We start from the raw sequence: 15,676 nt of genomic DNA on the forward strand, positions 1-15,676 counted from the left end.
TTAACCTTAAATTTGAGCTGGAAAATTGCTCGAGTAGTATACAATGACATTTCTTTATCATCATTTCTAAAGGAAAGTGTAGAACAAAGCATTGATTACAACATGAAATGAATAAAGGTCTGGGATCCTTGCTGAAAATTAAACACTGCAAAATTAACTTGTTTAGATTCTTTTCAACAACAAATAACACCAACATGGTAACATAACTACTCAAATGGAGTGGAGAGACCTAGTCAAGTAACTAAAAGATTTAATTAAACCAGGTAATGCTTTGAGTTTTGAGGAGACAGTACTCTTTGTTTACGCAAAGAGTTCAGGGCAGTCTTTCGGGTGTCCTGGAGTTTCTCACGCATTTACATCTGGCTGTGAAATGAGAATATTCTTTGATGTGAGGTAATTAAACAAAGAGGGAGGTATAAAATGCACAAATCCACACTATTTGTACACTACACTGTGTTTTCAGTTAATACATCTTAATTATAACCCCCCCCCCCCATATACATTTTTGAAAGTGTTAGTATGTGCCTTACCAGCTTCCCTTGCTTAGCCCATTATTATTATTGGCAATGCCATGTGAGAGAGGGCTTTGACTGGAGCATAAGCACACCTACCTACATCACCACCTAAGGCCTATTCTCCTATGGGGCCCTCCTATCTGACTTGTGAGCCATGTAAACTATTTGCCATTGGTCCACAGTCACACCTGACACTGCAGTGCTCTAAAAGTCTCCTTAAAAACTGTCCGTCATTGTGCTGGTTTGAATGGACCTCTGCGCACTAACTCAGTCCTCCTAAAGTCTGTAAAGACTGGGGGCCAATCTGTTGGGTCATTTGGTGGAGCAGCAACTGTTCCATTAGCATTTGAGCTGCTTGTATCTGAATCTGACATCTCTGGCTGTGCTCGTACTGGTTAAGGGTGCCAGTGTTTCATCTGGGTCTTTGTGACCTGCTAAAGATATCTGGACTGGGTCTGTGCTAGTAGCCTACTGGCTGAGGCTGGAGTCTGTGCTTATACTGGCAGATGATCCAGGATCTATTCTACTGACAAACTTAAGCATAGGCCCTGTACTTTATAATTGGTAGATTTGAAACACACTGACAGTAACTTCATAGGGGGCGAAAGGAAAGTTGACCATCCCCCCTCGCCTGACAGCCATGCAGGACATCCAATAGGGAGATTGTGTGCCGTGACATTTCATCCCCCTTAAACAAACAAAAATATTTTTGTTTGCCTTTTTTGATTGAACAGCTGGAGAGACAGTAAATGTGGGAGATAGAAGGGATGACGTGCAGCACAGGGATGCTGGCTGGAATCCAAGCCGCTGCTATAATGACTTTAGCCTTGTACATGGAGTGCGTGCTGTACCAGGTGAGCTACCCGGCACTCCAAACAAAAAACAAAAGAAAAGAATTAAATTTATAATACCCTTATTTACAAGTGTTTTTTTCTCTCTCAAAATCATCACATTTTACCTGTTTAAGATTAAATTTACTAAGCCTACTTAAATCTACAGGAGAACAAAATAGTCTATAGGCACATCCCTGGCCTCCCCAACACAGGTTGCCATTTTTAAAGCATAGTCCAGTGATGGATACTTTTGCTGCTCTTCCACTAGGGCCTAGGAGTAGACTCGGGTCCCATTACAGCAGTTGTCATCACACCGGTTACAGCTTCTCTAACCCGGTCTCGGTTAGCTTCTGCAGGGTGAACCACAACCAACTTGTTCTCCTCCAAAGTTGCCACTGCTCTCTGGGCTCTCCCAGTTTGCGTACTTTGAACCAACAGCAGCCAGTTTTTTCAATAGCCACCTTCTTAAACATTTCAAAGATTGTGCGCACAATGTTTTCATGAAAATATGGCATGCAACGTTGTGCTCGGTTAATATCTCTGTTCAGACTTGCATCCACTTACAGCAGCTTTCTCAACATCTCCATCTCCAGATGGGCCCTGTCCTTTTCCTTCTCCTTTTGTTGGAGCTCAAAATCCCTTTCGCTATTTTGTTCTGAACACGCTCCAACTGTAGTACATTAATCAAAAGGGCTGCTATTTCTGGCTTGGTCATGTCTTTTTCTAGCAAAGCTTCTCTTACTCTGCCATAGCAATAAACTGAGTCAGCCCATTAACCGGCACTGGAACATCAACTAAATCAGTTGCCATTGTACCTTTAATGCTACACAAGTTGAAACCACAAACAGACTGCCCTACCTACTACACTGCTATTGTCCAAGACCAGCATCTTTACCAAAATCTGCGATAACAATTCTAAACCTACCTCAGCCACACAACTAAATCACTGCTCCATCTACCAATCTATCAGAAAACAGCAATAGAAATCAAACGTAGAAATGTCCTTCAAATTACAACTACGTTAATCTAACATCAAGCAATTATTTCAATATATTTTTATTTCTTTATTTGAAATGGAAAGTTGACGTCCTTCTCAGTCACAGCACTAAGAAAAACAACTCGAATCATTCCAGTCGCCCCCTTTCAAACTAGCACCAACTGTGTGAACAGTTAAGCCCACTCCCTCTAGTCTGACAGCCATACAGGACATCCAATAGGGAAACAGTGTGCCATGACAATGTGTATCATATGTAAGTGGGGCTTACAAGTGACAAATGAGATATGCTTGTCTCATATGTGCTTGTTGACATGCATATGCTAATATAACTGCTTATCTTCTTGTATGTTTTAATGTCCTCTTCCTTACCTATATATATAATCCACAGCTGTTGAACTCCTGCCTTACTTTCCTCTTTCACCTTCTCTCGTTCCCTCATTTGTAGGCAGGTGCTTGTCTGCTGGTACTGACAAGATAATGGAGAGATGGGGTGTGAGCTGACTACAGAACAACTGGCTACACCTACAAATGCAAATGGAAGACATGGAAAATGAAGAGAAAGAAAAAGGAAACAGGGAAAAAGAAAAAGCAGTGAGGACCAGTGAGGAAAAGGGGGAAGTGTATAATTTTGAGAGGGAACAGCAACTTAGACAGGGAAAGAAATTGAGACTCTCTGGGGACAGACAGGGAACACCACCAAGGACAATTTCAGCATCAATAGTGAGGATCCCTTTGAGAAAACTTTGTTCAACGTTGTTGAGAGTGAGGTGGTTGATGCTGCTAATTGCTTGTTTTCAGGTTTGCTGCTTAAGCATCTGCATTTCCATACAAATTGACTGACAAGACCCTCTTACTTTGAAAACAAGGACTGATTTTTCCTCAGGGCATTCTGTTACTGTGTGGACGCTATGATCAATTTGAAACCGTGAATAATTTATAAGCTTTGATGGATGTGGCTTTCCATGGTGGTCCTAAACCTTAACCCCCAGGCTCTATTACAGACAGCAGGTGTTAGATATTGTAATCACCCAGTGAAAGGATGATTCCCTTTGAAATCAATAAAAACTGCTCTCCTGCCTACATACAGTGTGGTGTTATCCGCTATCAAAAACTAGTACTGTTTTTAGTAGCTGGTTATAATCTTCCTACAATGATTTTACAGTGGCTTTCATTCTGTTACCCTATCCCTGCTCTTACCTAACCCTGATATTTTATGACCAAATGCAGTCCTCTCATGGGCAATGAATAGCATCTGTTTTTCCTTTGAAGTCTCAATTTCTTCATCTTCATCAGCTCTTTTTACAGGAACTGCATTTAATCTTAAGGTATCTTAAGGTTTAATCTTTTAGTCTAAAGGAATTTAGACCTATTTTGACGCTATTTTGCACTGCTTAATCTCACGTCAAGTGTATCTGTGTAGCCCAGTTTGCCATGCAATGTGTCAACACAGCTGCACTCGGCAACAGTTGTAGCGGTGGTGCAGGGGATAAGACACGTCTTTGGTGTTACAGACCTGGGTTCAATTCCCACTGCGACACATCCTCCCTGAGCAAGACCCTTAACCCCTAGTTTCTCCCACAGGAGAAGTGGACGTTTTCATCGTGACGTCACCCATGGCTAATTGGGCTTAAGCCCCGAATGTTTTGTCAAAAGACCCGGATCTTTTAGGTTTTTAAAATAAGTTCAACTTTGTTTCATTTCCCCTCCGTCTTTCTGCCTGGAGCGCCAAAACAGCGGAGCTGCTTGTATCACTAAACGCTAAGCTCCTCCCACCAAACTCACAAATTTGTAAGGCAGCAGAAGGAGCTAGTTGCCTGGCAAAACCTAATATAGTGATAAATTACCCAAATGTCCCGTGATATGCGGACAACTCGGCACAACACTGGTGAAGCTGGGGCTATCTGGGGTTACACCTACACGTGCACACTGACACCCCCTACCTTAAGGGTTAGGGTTACAATTTTGAATTTATTCACACACTTTAAAAACTTTCTTAAAAGCTTTTTTCAGACGTTGAGCACCACCATATCGCCAAAACGGTATGATCCTTGTTTCGCTGCGAAGCTTTGACTGTGAGATTGACAGTTGAATCAGGCTCCGCAAATCGAAGCATCGAATCTTTGACTATTCGGGGTCAGCTCTAGATGGTTACAACATCAACACCCTTGAAGTGTAATCCACCGACAATACCTGAAATTATTTAAGCAATTATTTATTTATCTTACCCAAATCATGCGAAAGCATGTTGTCATATCATTACGTCAACTGAAACGGCTGACTTCTCTTTTATTCATTTTGTGCACTCCACAGTGGTGGGTCACTCACTCCCAAGGTTGTGTAGTGGAAAATGGGGCATTTTTGACACCTGGTGTTCCCAGAGCAAACTCTACCTCAACTGGAAACAACCTTGCTGGAGTCAATAATAGTGATATAAAGGTCCATGAGAGTTAATCTGAAAACATACTGCTGCCACCGCACAGCAGCAAGTCATGCATTACACTTTGCACCAGTAGGCATCACAGCAAACATGGCACATCAGCAAGTCCAACATACTATATATCTATCATATACAGTAAATGCGGACTGCTGCCATGGATTCAGGATTCTTGTTTGGTTAATATGACTTGTTTGCTCACTTGAAGAGCCTCTCCAGCTATGGCTCACCAAGCAATGTTTTTTTTTATAAATATCCAATAGTGTCTGTTGCAGAGGCTTGGTATTTTTCCCACCTCAACAGTGAGTTTCTCTTCCTCTTAATCGTGACAGCTACCAGAGCTCTAGAGAGGGTGAGCCATCACCTGAAAAGAGCAGAAGTCATGGTCCAATAACTAGGATGTGCCAAGTGAGGAAGCAAGTTTCAAGAAAGTGCTGCTATTATGGGGTGGCTGTCTTGGTGCATGTCAGAGGGCACCAGTGTGTTTCGGACTGTAGTTGTGTTTATATTATCTGGAAACTTGCTGCCAGTTTCAAAAGTTAACAGGCAATTTAAAAGATTTAACTTGAGTTCCAATGTGTAATTGAATACCTGCATATTTTATCTATGATTTCTAGATATATCTTAAGCACAAAGGAAATTATGGAAAATGAATGTGTTTTTTTTTTTATAAATTAAGCCTTTCAACTTACCCACACACTGGTTTCTCACAGTCCTGACCCTCGGAGATCAGAGTACTGCCTGTCTTTAATCCTGTTGGGTACTGTAGTAGATTGCATTCACCCTGTATCATAGGTGTAACTCACTTACCGATTTGATGACCAGAATGAAGATTCTCTTGTCCCCTTGAGAACCAGAATTAAGAACCACTGAACAAGAACTTCATTGAGCATGTGAGCTGGAACTCACCTCAACTCATGTTGCCTTATGACAAAATGTTATTGGATTTCTCAAGATAATTACTCATGTACAACCAAGAACATTTACTTGTTTGAACAGAAAGATGTGTCTCAGGCAAGCGGGAAGCTTCTGGTCAGCAATCTGATGCGAACGGGAAAGTCCCTTAAACCTGCATTCTATTGAAAGGCCAGCAGGGGGTGATTCTTCTGGTTGCAAAAATAAGTACGGCTCCATTAGAAATAATGGCAAAATGACCCTACTTCGCACTAAATAATTACCTTAATAAACACTTTCCTGATGAGTTTATGGTCTCAGTCGCTAGTTTCAGGTCTTCTTCAAAACAAAATGATGTTCATTTAGTACATTACGGTCCCATTTATTTAAAAATAGACCATAAAGCAGAGTATGCTTCAGGGCAGGATTATCTATGATGGCAACCTGCCAATCAGGATAGAGCCGACTCGTACCCACTTCAGTGTGTAAATTTAAGCAGCTCTGTTGAAAAAGCTTATTAGGAGTTGGCTGTTCACTTTCTCTGGTGACTACATATAGTTTTAAGACTGTTCACTAGACCATGTTATCAGCCCTGTTAAAATGACAGTTGACGTGAATTACAGATGCATCTAGCTAAGCAAGCTAGCCAGCTCCGCACACGGCCGTTAACTCAACCGTCTCGCTCAAATTTGGTCACGCTGGCTGCAAAAACGCAACATAGCAGGGTCCTATTGGCCAAACTCGAGGCTTCAAAACGGCAGTCCACAAACCAACGGGTGACGTCATGATGACTACGTCCATTTCTTTTATACAGTCTAAGGTCTCAGCCTAACCCAGCAAGCAGATTAATAAAAATATAATCTATTTGTAAAACATATTTTATCAGATTTTTTTTTTGCTTGAGTTTTACTGACACTAAACTTGGCAACGGACTTCCCCGATACAGGGGACGGAATCGATTTTCGCTGTTCTAGCTGTTTTCCCTCCAAAAACAGCGGTCCTTTGTGTCAACAGAGACCGTCTGGCCTCTGCTGGCGACCCATAGGAGCTACACAGACATGCAAGTTGTTGTGAGTACATTAGCTGCAAGTGCTCACACACAACGCGAGGAGGCGATTAGAACCCGTGAAAATTCGCTCGAGTTGGAAATGATCAAATCACGCAAAGGCAACGTGAAGGTCTACGCGTCACCGGCACCGTCCCCGTGGCGTCGTTGCCACCCGACAGGAAATCGCGGCTATACGCGTCTTTGCATTGACTTTGTATGTAAACTCACTGCCCCGAACGCTCACTTCACTTTTGGTCTGAAAGCACAGTTACACAAATACAGAGTCCTTGTCACAAACTGTGCATTGGAAAATCCAACATACTGTAGATAACAGACCACAAAAGCAGATTCAACAGACAAAATCCCTATTGACACACAGAACACAAGAAAGACCATAGAGAGTATTAAACATCCCTTTAGAGGTCGTATCTATTGTATGAGCATATGCAAGAGCCAGAGATGCTCACAAGTCTTTGAGCTAGAGTCCAAGTCAAGTCTCCAGTCTCTCGTGGTTATTATGAATGTTATATCATTCCGCGTTCAATCCAGGTTGCTTATAAAACTGCATATAAGGAATGCTTGCTATAAGGAATACTGTAACTGTAACCTGTTTTTCATTTACAGAGCACAACCATGTAACCATGTACAATTATGTACAAACCTAGTCTACAATTAATGACTTACTATAAGCTTATAAACTACTGTAAGTCAACAAACCCTGTTGACTCTCAAACCCAGTGTAAAGTGTCTAAATAAAACTGTAAAGTTACATGGTCAACAATAAAGCTGTAACCTGTTTTTAAATGCAATCAATGACAGCTTAAACTACTGTAAGTCAACACATCCCACTCTCAAACCAGTGTAACGTTATAACTAAATAAAACTGTAAGGTTACATGATCAACAGTAAACCTGTAACCTCTTTCTAGCCAACAGTAATAATTAACGTGATGGCAGCCAGCGGGACGTAAATGATTACGTTAATTTAAGTTTGGCAAGTAAACAAATGCTCATTCATCTTTTCATAACGAACGTCAGTTGGAGTAAACCTCTCGTAGGTTGTAGCTGAAGCAAGAAGCTAGCTAACGTTAGATGGCCAATGCTCTGGGGTGCCTGTGTCACAACTAACCTCCAATTTTAACTGCGCCTTAGTTACCACACACCTTATCTTTACTCCACCATACACACTTCACAATCCATGATGTGCATCCAACACAAAACGATACATTTACAGAGGCAGGCAGGGGGGTTGAAGGACTGGGGGAATTCTCAATGGCCTCGTGTCCTGCCCCTGGAGCCCCGGGGCATCGGGGTTGCCATGGGGTTGGTGTCCGCCTTGCCTGACCTGGGATCGGGGGGCATGGCTCCCCTGGCGTCGGGGCTTGCTCTGGACCTAGGGGTCTGCGGACTCGGGCTTCTGGCTTTTGCTCATTTCTGGGCGGGTGGTGTGTCCCTGGGCCTAGGGGTGGGGGTCTCTGGGCGCTGCGTGGGTTGATCCAGTTGCGGTTTGGAGGGCTGTGATGGGATTGTAGGGCGATTGTCGATGCATCTTGATGCAATGTGGGGGTTTTTTTGTTTTGTTTTGTTTTGGGTTTTTTCTCCTTCCCTGTGCAGGGTCTCTGGATGTCTGCTGGGCATTTAGTTTGTGCATTGGAGTCCGGGGGAGGCATTTCCTTGTTGGCTTGGAGGGACCGGTTTGCGTCCCTGGTTTGCTTCATTGGCCTCAGATCCATGCTTCCCCATTTCTCTGTCGGCCAATTGTCGACACCCTCTGGAGACTGAGGTATAAAGTTAGTTTTCGGGATGTGCAGTGTGGGTGCGGGGCAGGGCTGTGCTCCGGTTTATTCTGGGCTTCTGCCTGGAGTTCTTGGTCCTTAACGGGTGGGTTGGTTGGTGGTGGCATGTAACTGAGCTAGTTGATTTTACCTCATTGCTGGTTTGGCTGGCGTTGCACGGCGGCCTGGGGGCATGCTGTGCATGGGGGATGTCGGCTGGCGCAGGTGGCCGTAATTTTTCCTGCAGTTGGGGGGACGGCGGACTTTTATTGGCGGGTGCACGGTGGCCTGCATGGCGCGTTTGCTGCCGGGCTGGGACTTGCTGCTGGTGTTTCTCTCTCCGCTGGCTTTTGCTGTTGTGTTCTGCCACTCACTCTCTCTCGTTTGCCCTACCTTGCACGCGGGATTTGCATGGGGCTGCCGGGCTCGCGCAGTAGTCGCGTTAGGCTCGTCATTTGTGCATTGGTGTTGATGATTGCATGGCATTTGGGCGTTTTGGTTGTACGCTGCTGGGTAGTGGGCGAGCACTGGTCTATGTTGTGTGTGCACCGCGGTCGTTCCGGGCGCTGCTCTTCCGCGGGTTACGCCTCTTGTGTTCTGTCGGCATTGCGTTGTCAGTTGGCATTTGGATGGTCGTTTAAAATCTTTTTTTCTTTTTTTCAGGGCGTCTGTTGGTTGGGTCTGGGTCTTCAGCGTTTGCATTGCAGTGCATCTGGGAGTCATATATTTTTTTTTTTCTCCCACCCCTATTGGCTACTGGGGTTTTGCCTGCCTGTTGCTGGGGTCGTGTGGCACAGTCGTGGTGTCCCACTCTCACTAACAATTACATTCTTTAACAGGCTTATGCGCACACACATGTACACACACACACGCGCACACAGACACACACAGTCTCACACATAGAGACAAACAAATTTAGGTTGTCCCTGGTAGAATTATTCCAGATGCTTTTCTTTGTTACTTATTTAAATTAATTATTATTCCAGCTCTCATGGCTGTGCTGTGTTGCTTATTTATTGTGCTTGACTGTTTCTTGTTTTCATTTTTCTCTTAGTTGTCTTACTCTGTCAGCTGTTTATTGCTGCTGTTCGGCTGGTTGTCTTTTATTATTATTATTATTGTTTGTTTGTTTGTGTTTGTTTGTTGTTGTTCCCCCATCCCCATGTCTGCCCCCCTGTCCCGTCGGTGACAAATCAATACATAATTAAATAAATGATAAAACAGACAAACGAGTATATTAATACTTTCTTGTTAAAGTAAAATCTGTCTGGCACAATATGGTATCTAGCTCTATACCTGCTGTGCAGGACAGGTTGAAAGAAAAAAAAAAAAGCTGAGCTGGTGGTGTTTACTCACCACAGGTTACTAACCTATTTGCGTTCAGCGCTTCTTTGTTTGGGTCTTGTTGTATGAAGTTTTAAAGCCAAATTTTATGATGAATGGCAGGGCATCTGCGGTGTTTGTTGTCCTCTCTCACGTGCGGCCGTGCGCAGCAGATGCTACGTGTTATGTAGGCGAGTTATAAGTAACGGAGGGAGGTAATAACTGGCAAGCTCATCAGAAGTTTTCTAAAAAATAAACATTGTTCACGAGTCCCGCAACTCGAGTCCGAATCGAGTCTGAAGTCTATTGAGGTTGAGTCTCAAGTCTCCTTGTGTGCGACTTAAGTCGCACTCGAGTCTGAGTCTCTAACTCGAGTCCCCATCTCTGGCAAGAGCTGAGGCCCTTTGGATTTTTATTATGGGAACAGGTTTCACTGATGGTCTTTTGGCTTGTTATGCTGTTTTATATTTATATGCAAGCATTGTATTACACTTGTTCTATTGGTTACATACAGTACATGACCTTGTAAAAAATCCTTGCACATCTAGTTTATGCATTTGGTGCACTGCACTGTTATGTCCCTGTCTATTTCAAGGGACATAAAAGCACTTATATGCTTTCTTGAGTTTCAGCCAAACTACCACTTTAAGGGTTTTGCTTTCCCCAGGATTTAGGCTCTCAATGGCTAATGCACAAGAATGAGAGTAAGGATAAAAAGCTGCATATCGTAAAATTCTGAAAGTTTTCATACCGTAGGGACTAATGTACGTGAAAGAGATTGAATTCATTGCACCTGTAATGTCTAGGGGCCAAAACAATATTAATATTTCTTGATGCTAACATTGCCTGTGTACAGTCTCCTGATCATAAACTGTGCCATTTAAGATTTTACACTGTGCTTGTTGCTTAGCCCATGCATGACCATGGTGAGCTAACTTTGTTCTTATCATTTGTATTCCTTTCTACTTTGATTCATATTAAAGCTGACTGAATTACATGAATTAGCGCACACCTGCTCATCACCTTACATGGGTTGTAGGCAGTGCTGGGAGTAACGTGTTAACTGTTCTTCCACCATTGACGCAAACTAGAAATGTAACTAAATTTGAATTACAAACTAAAATTTGCTAAACTTTACAGAATGATTGTCAGGCATGTTGTTCCAATACTTACTTTTTATCATAGTGATAATGGGTACAAAGATAGATAAAATTTGACAGTTTGCTTGTCTCACCCTGTGCCACAACAACTCTAACATATTGTCTCTGTTATTTTCCCTAGTAACTAATTACTTTTACATTCAGTAATTGGTAATTAAGTAATTCAATTGTGTTTGAGAGAAGTAACTAGTAACAGAAACTAACTATTACTGATTTTTAGTAACTTGCACAGCAGTGGTTGTAGGGACAACCAGGACATGGAGAGAATAAAAATCTGTGGCTTTGCTGTGCTTCAGTGTTACCTTTTGACAACATTTCTTCACATGCATGCTTCATGTATATTTTATATGTATCAGAAACAGAAAGAAAGCACTCTCCTCCAGGGCTGTGCTCTCTCTTTGACATTAAAGAGAGCTATTAGTAGGAAATGCATAGAGAGAGTCATTTTAGCACAGTAACCTGGGTATATGAAGATAAACGGTTTAGCAGTGACTGTCATTAATGAAGACAAGCTCATTTCAACTGAAATTATCAACGCCTCTCAAACCATGAAAGCTGCCTTCTTTCTCTGTGTGTGTGCATATGTGCTAATACCAAATGTCCTGACAAGGATGAAGGAATGTTGGGAAATTTTGTTGGTATTTACTATAACAGCTGTGCATTATATGGTTAGGGCAGACACTTCAGTATTCATTCATTAGTTTATTACCTTACTGTGATATTGGTTACGTATAATCTGGATCCACATAAATCAAATTTGCAGAGTCCACATCTAGTTTAACACTTTTAGAACAGGTGATGTAATAAAACACAAAGGCCCTGATCTTGACAAGTCTCTTTCTTCTTCTAGACGGACAACATGAAATTGCTGACAGAGGTCAACCAAGACCTCCAGAGAGTGATAGCATTTTCCATCACTGCTCTCAGCTGAAGTGCCTCAGCATGGTCAGAATGATTTTCAGTGACAGGGCCAAGCTCTCGCAAGAGCCACGTCATTTTGTTCATGCCTTCATTCGTTTAGCCCTCGTGCATCCATTATATTCACTGCTCAATTTTGACCCATGATAGACACCGCCTTGGAGTTTATGATATATCCATTTATATCAACTTCGAATGCAATATGTATATTGATTTTGATCTCTAATTTGTTAGGATTTCAGCAAATCATTTATAGTAAATGCAGTCTTTCACTGCATGTTCAGTCTTGTCTTGTTCTGCCATAGTTATGTGAATCTGTGAAGTTTGCTTGTGTATTCACTCTCTCTTGATCACCTACACAGGTTGTATAGCAAGCAACATTTTCAACATCTTTCTGCCACCATAAAGCATACTTAATCTCCAACCCCAGTTTATTTTACAAGTAGTGGATCTAAGCTCCACTATCCCTGAACTACTCTCTGGCTACTGCAATATCATCCTAAAAACGCAAAATAGTATTTACTCAGTTTCAGAGAATGTTTGGGATCTCTGTCTTGCAATGTATGTCTGGACTTACATTATTATTCTGCAATTAATTAGACTACCGCCATACTACACTGTACAGCTGCTATAACATCTGCAACATTTTTTTCAACTTTTATCTTTACATCAACTCTGTATTCTTGAATTCCTTTCTTTGCAATTTCAACTTAAGTACTTTTATCTGCAACCTATTTGCAAATGTTAGAGCGTATTGTCTGTTTAAGTAAAAAAGTGCAATTTAAGGCAAAAAAACATGTTTAATTTAAAGGACTGTTTTTTGTCTTTATTAACACCAAATTACATATAATCAATTGCATTGATTTAAAGTATACCCTACTAGAACAAGAGAAGAAACCACCTCGCAGACACGTAGGTGAATTACTGTCTATACCAGACAGAAAAAAAAACATGTTACCATTGACCTGCTGCCAATCTCTCTGCCTCACCTGTGATTCTGGTCAGCTATTCCCATTCCTGAACTGACTGCCTATTATAGCCCTCTATTACTCTGTTCAAGACTCCCACTTTAAGATTGCATTAGGGGGGCAAATTTGGCAGTGCCCTCAATGATAATTTTTGATATTTCTAAAATTGTCACTGTTTTGGTTAAATCAAAACTATTATTATTACTATTATTTTTCATAAATTTACTAGAGATGAATAACAATCAATGTTAATGCCATTAACATTACCAGCTAATAATTAATATGTTTCATGTGAAAAAAATATTCTGTGGGTTGTTTTGTGCTAAAAGAGTCAGGTCATACTATGGACTTTTGTGGCTAAGAAATTATTATTATTATTAATTATTAATTATTATCATTATCAGTCAGTCTTGTCTGAACAGTTTTGAAAGAACCATGACATCTTTCATCCGAAAGCAAAGTTGTCTGTCAACAGGAGACTTTTAATTAATGAAATGCATCTGCATATGTCATAACATTTAAGTCTAGGCATATGAAGGGGCTTGGTCTATGCTCGACTATTAAACATGCCAGGACATTGCGCTAAAGCTTCAACAAGCCTCAAACACAGAACTAGCTGTTCAAGCAAATTTTTTAGATAAAAAAGCATATTGCTGGTTCTTTTACATGTTTTACATTTGTTGAAGTTACACTAATGTGAGCTAAATAACGTCAAATGCTGTAATATGCATCTAATTCCAAAGGGAATATAAAAGAGCTGATGTGGCCTCAGCAGAAAATTTTAAACTTCTCATCATTTCTGAATCCCTAATGGATTATTTCAGTCTCATTAAAACATAAAACAATAACACAGTCATTATTTAGGGACTGATAAGAAACACAAGAGTGACTCAAACCTTATGTGTTACTCAAGAAAAGCTTGACTTTAAAGAGAAGGGCATAGCTAAGAATGGTGGAATTAATTCCATGGGATAATACTGAAATTCCATTACTTTATGAATGTGCCACACAGTAGGTTCTCCCCGTGGGAATGGATGATCTTCCCATGCACATCTATTTGAAGCCTATGTGGGGGACTCATCTATTCTGGCCATCTTGTCACGGCCAAATCTTTATGCTGTTGGAATGGGCCTCTTTGGCAGGTTTTTCACTACACTGTGCGCACTGCAAGACCACTGGTGGATTTAAAACCCAGCAGTAACAAGGACATCTCTTAAGCTGTCTACCAACTGCTTGGCTCCAATTGATGACGACAGGCTCTCCAATCAGCTATCTATGCGGAAACTCTTCTCCACCACGGCTAAAAAGTCACACAGACCTGGTCTATGTGTTGCTGAAGGGAATAGATAGCAAACCAAGGGCTACAATTTGTGGCAAAGGGTAAAATGCCTGTCTGTTGGTTGGTAGCAGACCTGATCAAACATTTCTTACAGGTCACTGCAATGGCATGCTTATAGATATCACGCACACAAGTAATACCTGTCAATGTGAAACTGTGAGATACTTCCTTATGATAGACAAATAAGAAAACGTGTCCTGCTTTAATGCATTATTTTTTTCACTTTTTCGCTTTCTTCATTCGTCACCTACTGTATATACTCTACTGCCCTCAGCTCAGATGCGGAGCAATTGTGATGTTGTCACGGTCATGCCCCAAGTATTTTCCCTTGTGTCTCCTTATGTTTCCCTCCTCCCCTGTGTCTCCTGTGCTCCTGTCTGTGTCGTGGGCGAGGTGTTTGTGTGGCACTCCCTCTCGCACTCTCCTAGCTCCTGGATTCCTGCACAACCTGCACACCTGCTTTCAATCAGCTCATTGCCTCTCTCAGCCTGCACACCTGCCTCCCATCGACTCATCACCTTCTCCAGCTATCTGTCCCAGTGTTCTGTCGTTGTTGACGCATGCTGCCTTGTCGAAAAATGCTAGTGCAAATCAACAGCAGAGTCTATCGATTTGCGCTGACCCTAACCCTGATCCCCTAACACTAACCACAACATAAAGTACGCATGACGAGTTAGCTAATTTACATGCTTACAGGTCAAAAGGCACAATTTAAAAAGTGTTTTTTAGATATTGCTCACCACCAGCAAGGTTGCATAGATTTATGGAACAGAGACCAAGATTGTGGGTCATGCGCATGCGCAGAAATGCTAAGTAGCACATCTCGACAGGCATCACAAATCGACAGAACACTGGCTCTACTCAGCCCGTCCGCACCCAAAAAACGACAGCATAGGTCAATTGTTGAAGGGCTTAAAATGACCGGATTTTACGTAGCCTGCATTCCCCAGTGTCTTGTAATACACCTTCATAAATGCCTCACCTCTGTGTCGGTGTCCTTCACATGGGTCTGTCTTGCAACAATACCACAACAAATGTACGCTCATACAACTTCTGAACTTCATCAGACAGCTAAAATTACTGCTTTACTGAAATGCTGAGATTTACATTTCATGGACATGACATGTCAACAAAGGCAATAAACTCTAGAGTGATAGTCCATGTCGGAACAAATGACACAGCTCTTCGGCAGTCTGAGCTGACAAAATTAGATTTTAACCGTCTTCTTAACTTTTTAAAGCAGTGCGGAAAATCCGTTTTTATCTCTGGTCCCATTCCCACAGTTGGTCGCGGTGCTGGCCGCTTCAGTAGACTTCTTGGCCTCCACGACTGGCTCCAGTCCGCCTGCAGGGCTCACCGTGTGTTTTATGTGGATAATTTTAATATTTTCTGGCAAAGAATGTCTCTTTTTAAGACAGACGGACTTCACCCAAACAAACGGGGCTCAGAAATGTTAGCTGCGCACATACAGCA

General features: G+C 41.9%; 1 long non-coding RNA gene across 1 annotated transcript; it reads right to left on the bottom strand.

Annotated features, from left to right (window-relative positions):
* Positions 1-1,774: 1,774 nt before the first annotated feature.
* LOC123985287 lies at positions 1,775-5,590 on the bottom strand. The gene is made up of 3 exons (XR_006828642.1): positions 5,472-5,590; positions 5,075-5,143; positions 1,775-2,811 (listed from the first exon to the last, which is right to left on the bottom strand). It is a non-coding gene; the product is annotated as an uncharacterized LOC123985287 (long non-coding RNA).
* Positions 5,591-15,676: the final 10,086 nt, after the last annotated feature.

Source organism: Micropterus dolomieu, linkage group LG17 (assembly GCF_021292245.1).
Source record: "Micropterus dolomieu isolate WLL.071019.BEF.003 ecotype Adirondacks linkage group LG17, ASM2129224v1, whole genome shotgun sequence".
NCBI classification, from domain to species: domain Eukaryota; kingdom Metazoa; phylum Chordata; class Actinopteri; order Centrarchiformes; family Centrarchidae; genus Micropterus; species Micropterus dolomieu.